General features: G+C 39.7%; 1 long non-coding RNA gene across 1 annotated transcript in view; it reads right to left on the bottom strand.

The window, feature by feature from the left end:
• Positions 1 to 6,300, bottom strand: part of LOC107152493 — a 29,912-nt gene extending 23,612 nt beyond the window's left edge. The window contains exons 1-3 of the long non-coding RNA XR_001504787.2: positions 6,130 to 6,300; positions 2,744 to 2,780; positions 1,902 to 1,986 (exon numbers count right to left, since the gene is read on the bottom strand). This is a non-coding gene — a long non-coding RNA (uncharacterized LOC107152493). The remainder of the gene's footprint in view (positions 1 to 1,901; positions 1,987 to 2,743; positions 2,781 to 6,129) is intronic.
• Positions 6,301 to 9,388: the final 3,088 nt, after the last annotated feature.

The following is a 9,388-nucleotide window of genomic DNA, read 5'->3' as shown; positions in this document are numbered from 1 at the left end:
GCTATATCCCTAACCCCAAAATATGACATTACTTATAATTACCCACCCTTTTCCCCTTATCCTTTTCAGTTCTCACTCCCTTGATACAAAGACTTGTATACTCAGAAAAACCATGTGTAGGGCTGGGGTGGTGGTCCAGTGGTAGATCACTTGTCTAGCATGTGTGAGGCACTAGGTTCAATTCTCAGCACCTCGTACAAATAAATAAAGGTCTACTGACAACTAAATATTTTAAAAAAGAAAGAAAAACCATGTGGCCTAAGGGGTATGGGCTCAGTGTTAGAGTACTTGCCTAGTATGCGCAATAGCCTGGGTCCAATCTCCAACACTACAAAAATGAAAAAAAAAATTTTCAAAAAACACTGTCTTCCACAGCATGGTAGTTAAGTGACAGATCAGAAACCTCACCTTACCTTAGGGGTGAACATATACAGTTAATTTAAAGGTGTTTAAAGAACGAGCTATAGCAGTTAGGTAATTTGGATTGGAAACAAACTCATCTGCATTTCAGTTCTAGAGTTATTTTGACACGCATGGCTCCAAATTCTCCTTAGCCTGTCTATTCCCAGGAACCCTGGGAGTTTTTCCCTTGCAAAATGACTATGAGAGAAACCAAGAACTCATTAGGAGGAGGAGGAGGTGACAGCAGTAGAAATATGAATGTTAATGCAAAAAAATTAAAGCATTGTTGGGCTGGGGTTGTGGCTAAGTGGTAGAGCACTTGCCTAGCAATGTGTGAAACACTGGGTTTGATCCTCAGCACCACATAAAATAAAAAACAAAATAAAGGTATTGTGTCCATCTACAACTAAAAAAATAAAAATTAAAAATTAAAGCATTGCTACCTAGGAATCATCTAGGACATCAAGCTAAAGAGCTCAACCTCACATAGGTTTAACTTCTCACATTTCACCGAAAATTATACTCTCTCAGTAGAATGAATTGGACATAACTTTCCAATGTTATATATGAATACATATAGTAAAACTCCATATGTACAACCACAAGAATAGGAAGTTATACTTCAAGTGTATATGTTAAAATACATTCTACTGTCATGTATAACTAAACAGAATAAAAAATTTTAAAAACACACACAAAAAAGAGAATTGTACTCTCTGGAGGACAATGTGCAGATTAGATATGAGGACTAATGTGGAGGGGAGAAATCAGTGAAACAACAAAAAGGATAAGGTTTGGCAATCATGAATGAATTTGATAATTTTTAAGTTTGGTTGCTTTTTGTGTGTGTTTGTGTCCGGCTGACTCCCTCAGGATGTGCGTACAGCAGATAAGATATTTCTGAAACATTCAGAGCACTGGCCAGCCCAGCTACTTGCTGGCCCTCTGCAAAGACTCTGAATAGAACTAGGCCGGTTTGTTTGGACTTTTTCTGTTGTTATTTTATGTGTGCCTGGTTGTTTGGTTTGAGGTTGTTTTATAACTGGTCTGGGGAGAGATCTGGGATGCAACATTGACTAGAGTCTAGAATGAATAGTGAAACTTCTGAAAGTGTGTCCTGGTCATTTTCAGACTCCTGGGAGGATTTGGAGGGCATGTGTAACTGTGAACTGTACCCCTGCAGGAGACTGTTTAGGGTCAACCTTTAAAAGAAAGCTTCAAATTAAGCTCCAGCACAACAGGATTTCTGGTTCTGAGCTCTAGATTAAACAAAATGATTACTTCTTCAGAGGAGGGAGAGATTTTATTGAGGGTTAGAAAAAAACTACCTACCATACCTTCTCAATTCTGACTCATTATGCTAATTTTTCTCTGACAATTAGATCATCACAGCATTTTTTAACTTCAACATAATTTATTACCAGAAATTAGGAACAACCCATATTTTGTTGTTGTTGACACAAATAGGGGTGTGAATTCCACTATAAATAACTACTTACCTGAATATAACTCAGCAAAGAATTTTAAAAGAAAATATCTTCTTAGTGTTTTTTTTAATTTTCATGGTACAAAGCACTATGACACCTAAAATTGAAGAAAAACAGTTTTGTTTGGTTAATCTTTGCTTGACCATTCAAAATATACAAATGAACAACCAAAACAAACCCATTCTATTAAAGACAAACATAAGACCTAAAATGTAAAACTTGTAGACAAACTAAGACAGGAGAAAAACTACATGACATTGATATGGGCAATGATTATTTGGATTTGATCTCAAAAGTTCAGGCAACAAAAACAAAAATAGACAAACGGGGGCTGGGGTTGTGGCTCAGCAGTAGAGCGCTCGCTTGTCATGTGTGAGACCTGGGTTTGATCCTCAGCACCACATAAAAATAAATAAATAAATAAAGATATTGTGTCCATGTATAACTAAAAAAAATTTTTTTTAAAAATAGACAAATGGGGGCTGGGGTTGTGGCTTAGAGGTAGAGAGCTCACCTGGCATGTGTGAAGCACTGGGTTTGATCCTCAGCACCACACAAAAAAATCAATAAATAAAAAATAAAGAGATTGTATCCACCTATAACTAAAAAATAAATATTAAAACAATAAGACAAATGAGCCAGGTAACTAAGGACACTGAAATAGGAGGATTCTCCAAGTTCAAGGCCAGCTCTAAGCAACTTAGGGAGACCCTGTCTCAAACACAGAAGGGGTATAGTGGCCCACACCTGCAATCCCAGCAAAGCCAGTCTCAGCAACTTAGTAAGGCCCCGAGCAACTTAGGAAGACTCTGTCTCAAAAAGTAAAAANGGGGGGATGGGGACAAAACACCTACCTGCCATTCAAATTCACTATCTGACCAGTCCCAGTATCTGCAATACCAAAATAAATAAATAAATAGATAGATGGATAGAAAGAACAGACTGGGAATGCAGCTCAGTGGTAAAGTGTCCCTGGGTTAATCCCCAGTACCAAAATAAAAATAGACAAATGGGATTATATCAAACTAAAATACTTCTGCACAGCAAAGAAAACATTCAACAGTAAAGAAACAACCTACAGGGGATGAGACTGTAGCTCAGTGGCAGAGCACTTGTCTAGCACATGTGAGGTACTGGGTTCAATTCTTTGAACCACATAAAAATAAAACAAATAAAATGGAGGCATTCTGTCCATCTATAACTACAAAAAATTTTAAACAACCTACAGCATGGGAGGAAATATATATCTGTAAGCCATACATCTGATAAGGGGTTAATATCCAAAATATATAAGAAACTCAACTCAATAAGAAGAAAATAACACAATTTAAAAATGAGCAAAGAGACAGGCACAGTGGTATATGCCTATAATTCCAGCAACTCTGGAGACTGAGGCAGGAGGATCGTGAGTTCAAAGCCAGCCTCAGTAAAAGTGAGGCACTAAGCGACTCAGTAAGACCCTGTCTCTAAAATACAAAATAGGGCTGGGGATATGGCTAAGTGATCGAGTGCCCCTAAGTTCAATCCCTGGTACCAAAAAAACAAACAAAGAACTTGAATAATATTCCTTGAAAGGAAGACTTACAAATGGCCAACAAACATGTGAAAAAATGCTCAACACCACTAATCACTAAAAAATGCAATAAAGCCCCAATAATATATCACCTCATACCTGCTGAAATAGCTATCATAAAAAAGATGAGGGTGGGGCTGGGGTTGTGCCTCAGTGGTAGAGCGCTTGCCTAGCACATGTGAAACACTAGGTTTGATTCTCAGCACTGCATATAAATAAATAAAATAAAGGTCCATTGACAACTATTTTTTTTAAAGGATGAGGGGCTGGAGATGTAGCTCAGTGTTAGATTACTTGCCTAGCAAGCACAGGGTCCTGGGTTTGATTCCCCAGCAAGTGTAGAGAAAAGAAGACTCATGTACATTGTTGGTGGAAATGTAAATTAGTAAGGCATTATGGAAAATTGTATGGCAGTTCCTCAAAAACTTAGAATTACCAGCAATCCCACTTTGGGGTATATATGCAAAGGATTTGAATCAATATGTTGAAGAGAGACCTGCATTCTCAAATTAATTACAGCATTATTCACAATAGCTAAGTTATGGAATCAACAAAATTGTCCATTAAAGGGTGAATGGTAAAAGAAAATGTGATATATATTCACAGAATATTCTTCAACCTTAAAAAAGAAGAAAAGTCTATCATTTGTAATAGCATGGACAAACCTGGATAAAGTGAAATAAGCCAAGCACAAAATGACAAATACTGCATATTCTCATATATGTGTGGAATTTAAAACAATTACACTCATAGTAGAGAGTACAGTGGTGGATATCAGAGGCTGGAGGCTGAAGAGAATGGGGAGATGTTGATCAAGGTGTATATAAATTTACATAGATAGGAGGAATGTTTTTTGAGATCTACTATATAGCATGACGACTATAATTAATAATAGAAATAGAAAATTAAGTTCTCTTGCTGGGTGTAGTGGTGCATGCCTGTATTCCCAGGAACTCAGGAGGCTGAGGCAGGAGGATTTCAAGTTGGAGGCCAGCCTCAGAACTTAGTGAGACCCTATCTGGGGCTGATAGTGGTAAAGCTCAGTGGTAAAGTGTCCCTGGTTTCAATTCCCAGTATCCACCCCCCTCAAAAAAAAGGTATGTTGTGCATTTCAAAATTGCTAAGTTTCAAATATTTACACCACAAAAAATTAAGTTATTTCAGGTGATGGGTATGTTTCTTAGCTTAATTTAATCATTCCACATTGTGTATGTGGGGGGAGAGAGAGACTTTGTATCCCATATATATATAATGATGTTTTGTCAACATACACTAAAATACAAATGTAAATAAATTAAACATTTTCTGTGCAGTGTCTAAACAAAATCTATTTTCATATCCATTATGATTTAGTTCAGATCTGTAACTGGGGGTGTGCCTGGCCTTCTCTACATAAAAATGCCCTTTCAGATTTACTTAGATCTGCTGTGTTTAGACCAGCAGTGGCCACAAGGCCAATAGTATTAGCATCTCCAGGGACTTGCTAGAAATGTTAATTTGGGGGCCCACCCCAGACCAACTGAAAAAGCAACTCTGCATGAAACCCAGCAATTCTGTTTTAATAAGCCCTCCAACTGATTCTGATGCACAGGAACATTTGAGAACCCACTGACCTGGACTGTCTGCTATACAGCTGTTTCTCTGGTTAACAAAGCAGCAGGTTTGATGGTTCAGAAGCATTAAAAGATTGCTTAGGGTTTCTAGTGGGTGCACAATTCTCTGCTATGAATTGAGTTTGCTAGAAAACAAAGAAGTGGCACAAAAGTGTTTTAAAGCCAGCAAGCCTGTAAATCCTTTACTGCAGTCCTACATAGAGCTAGTAGGCTCCACATGCAAAGAGAGACCCTGTTCTCAAGTAGTATCGATTTTCCCAGGAAGGTGCTGGGATTGTGATGTGCAAGTGCTCTCGGGAGGAATAAACTTTTTGAGCTGAGGTACTTCTTAGCTCTCCAAGTGGCTGCATCTGTGCTAAAAAGGGAGGAAATGTACCTGGAAGAAAACTGCACACAGTTTTGCCCTTATTTTATCTTAAAATATGTATATTAAGGGTTGGAGTGGTAGAGCAATTGCCTAGCACATGTGAGGCAGAAGCCATGCCCAAGGGAGTCTGGTGGGCTCCGCAGGTAAAACCTGTCCCCTTGTATTTTAATTTCCTATGTTCAAATGCAATTAGCAACTGCTTAGATGTAAAAGTGGAGAACAAAGCCTAATTCTTTCTCCAGACACTCTAGTGCAGTACTCAGAACAGAACAGATACTGTATTCAGTAATTTGGAAAAGAAAGCTATCATTCTACTAGTAACCATCTGAAACTACAGGTTTAGATCACTACAATAAAATCATCTTTTAGAAGTTCGACCCAGGTGTGTTGGTACCAAGCCAATAATACATTTTCGCCCAGATTTATCACTTTCAACAGTTTGCCACCTCCCCCAAGGATACCGCCAGTCCCCAACTGAAAATAACCAGAGCATTAAACATCCCAAGGTCAACACACACAGTTACACGTCCCCTTAACCCTACAACTATGCCATCAATTCTCGCGGCAGAGTCCGTCTGTGGGTTAGTTCCCCCCACTCCTCACGTCCTTTCACTTCCGTTCCCCTCTGTCTGCTTAGCTGGTAAGCAGGACATGCCCAGCCCTCAGACTGTAAGAAATACTACAAACCTCTGCCTTATCTGCTCTCCGTGGCTGACGGCCCCTGAACTTCGGCTGGCTTCAGGGAGCTATGGCAGTGGCAGTTCGGCCGCTCAACCACTCATTTAGGGTCGGCCATTATAAAGAAACGCACCGTATTGTTCAAGCGCCCGCTGGTGACACACAACAGAGTCCCCACAATCCTCTTCGCCTCCGCCCTCCCCACGCCCAGCCGTGGTATTAACCCTTTCGCGCTCCGGTTTGCTGGTGGTTGGACTCCTCCTTGCACACCGACTGCTTGGTTGGGAGATCCAGGTGACTTAACTGGTAAAAGACCAGTCCTGTCCTCTTATTCATTTATTGAACATTGTCCTATTTTGCTTATAGGTGGACTTAGAAGCTTATCAGTCATTCTAAAATACGAGTTAATTTATTCGTTAGGTGAACAGTTTGTGATAATACCTTTAAACTGCTGGACCAAGCCAAACTCTCAATTTGTAGTTTCTGACCTGTTCACCTTGAGCCTGTAACACTTTCTACACTTATTCCCCATCTCCTTTAGGTTAATTCCTGACTCTGCATAGATAAAAAGCACAGACTTTGTAACCATGGGATCTACGGCAGATAACTCAAGCATGCTATTCCTTGGCTTCCTTATCTGTAAGATTAGTATAACAGTATCTATCCTTAGGATGGTAGTAAGAATATGAAAAGTTCACATGTGAGAAGCACCTAGAACATTGCCTGGCACAGAGTTAAGCAGTATATTGAAACAGAAATCATAATTATTGAGTTTGGTGGAAATATTTTTTCACCTATGACCTTCTGACTAATAAATAAGAAATGATAACAATAGCTAGTTAGAGGACCTATTGGATCAGGAACTTTAAGTGCCACCCCATTTTGTTGTTGTTTAACCCTCATAAACCCTTTGGTGGTAGTTAAATTATTATCTTTTCCTCTCCTCTTGCTTTTTTTTTTTTAAGTACATAAGAAAACTCAATAAGGTGGTAGCAGATAATAACTTGCCTGTGGTCACAGAGCTAGTAACATACAACACCAAGACAAATATCACTGAGAAAAAGGATAGAAATACTTTTCAAGTGATTTTTTTTTCTCCTGCAAGTTGCTTCAAAATCTTTTCAGGTCAGGAAGACTGTGTTCTTTTCAGAACTATCTCTTCCTTGATGGCTGGCAGCAAAGGAGATGACTCAAACCCGGTGGTCATGACCAGCTCACTTACTGCTTTCATTGTGCCACACAGGCCCCAATATTGCCTATTCTAACTGAGGCCACTGGGGATGAAAGTATAAGATCCTCACTTCACCCCACCATTCTGTAAAGCTTGGGTATTGTAAAAGATTTTGGTTATTTGAGGAGAGTACCAAGAGACTCTTTAATATACTCTTTGGACTCCAGCCAAATAGTAGTAATTTCCATATTAGTCTCTAGAGTCAGATATTACTGCCTGAGCCATGAGAGAACAGGGAAATCCCCTCTTTCTCAGATCAAAACAAAACAGGAATTCCCTCATTCTCCCAGAGTCTATAGTACCCAGGACCTTGTTATTCTTGCTTTATACCCACCCACTCTCACTTCCCAATTTATCCTAAGGCAGTCCATGGTGGTTCTTATACTTTTTCAGGGAAGGACTGGTGATGGTCATGGAACTGGGGAGGAAAAACATAAACTTCCAAGTTGGCTGAGATAAATGAAGCACACTGCCTCATTCGCATATTTGTACTACTTTTCTAGCTTGCTGATCTTCTTCACTGCCTCTTGGCATTTCAGAGCCTATTGTCTGCACTTCATGAAAGCCTCTAGTTTTAAATTGCAGGTGAATAATCTTGTCTTTCTTCCCCCAGAATCCAACAATAGCTCACATGTCTGAGCTTGCCTTCTACTTAAAAGTGGCTAAGTTTAGAAAGGAAAAGGACAGAGATAGCATGGAAAGATTTTTGCTTAATTTTCTCCATTATTTCCAACTGTCCGACTATTGAAAAATGTCAGCTTGGGGAGAAATCTTGTTCCAGAAGCCAAGAAAATAAAAATCCTAGTGCAAAAGAAAAATGTTAGCAGAGAAATGACAAGCAGACAAGGAGGTCTCTGGGCCAGTAGTGAGATCTGTGAGTGGGTCTTGGACACAAACAAGAAATTGTGCCCTTACAGCTTCTTTTACCCTAACCAACCCAATTATTTCACCACTGCACATTTTGCCTCATCACAGAATCCATCACCAGCTTAGCATAAGGGATAGGTGAGGAGACAGGATGTTGATAAACCCAATGTTACAAAAGATGCGTCCTTAGCATCTCTATTTGTACTCATAACATCTCTTTAGAATCATTGTCATATGTGGTTTAAGTCTCAGGGGTTTGCAGTGATTTCTACAATATGTTTCAATTATTTATTTCTTACAGGCTGATCTAGAGTCCTAATATCTATGACACAATTTTTATAGTGTACATACACTGCTCTGCTGGTGACCAGTTCAAGCCCCTTTTCCAAGGCAAATAGGCCCATTCTCCAGAAGCTACAGGTGTTAACTGTGAATTTCAGCTGGTTCCTTCTGAGGAAAATGGCACTCCATAAAAGAGCTTTCATGCCTGCAAGATTGCAACATAATCCCCTACTCCATGTACAATTCTGCAACCTGCAGCCAGTAATTGACTGATGATTGGGGTACAAGGGCACCATGCCTCAAGATTCATAAATTTTATGGTGCAAATCCTATTCCAGAGCACCCCTTGGGATCATGCTAAAGCTGATTTCCAACTGGCTTAGTTTTTCTCCCCTTCTCTATCCTGCTTTTCTCACTCCCCTACACCCTGGGAACACTCCCTCAATAAGTTACTTGCCTAAGAACATGCCCCCTTCAGACTCTGCTTCTAGGGAACCCTGTCTAAGACTCACGCTTATCTCATGTTTGTTAGAGGACTATGTAAAGAGGATCCTTTGTGGGCCCCCCTTGTGTAACTGCAGCAGGCTGTACCCATCTCTGGGGAAGTCAGGAATGAGTTAAAGTACAACTGGACAGGGCTTCTCAAATCAAAGTTGAACATAATGTTACCAAAAGCTCTGTCCTTGTCCCCAATGCCAATTTAATAAGGAGGACACAGTTTTGAGGAAAAGGAAAAAGAATGTTTATTGCTTTGCTAGGAAAGGAGAAGCACAGGGGACTCTTGTCTAGAAAACGTGATTCTGTCCATCCTGAGGAACGGGGGCTTTTAAAGAAGCTATTCAAAGACTCCCTAACAGGTGTTCCTGTCAGAGGGATTATGAATTGCTT

This window comes from Marmota marmota, unplaced genomic scaffold, assembly GCF_001458135.2.
Source record: "Marmota marmota marmota unplaced genomic scaffold, marMar, whole genome shotgun sequence".
Classification (NCBI taxonomy): domain Eukaryota; kingdom Metazoa; phylum Chordata; class Mammalia; order Rodentia; family Sciuridae; genus Marmota; species Marmota marmota.
The sequence above is the reverse complement of the archived record's forward strand: the minus strand, read 5'-3'. Positions and strand labels throughout refer to the sequence as shown.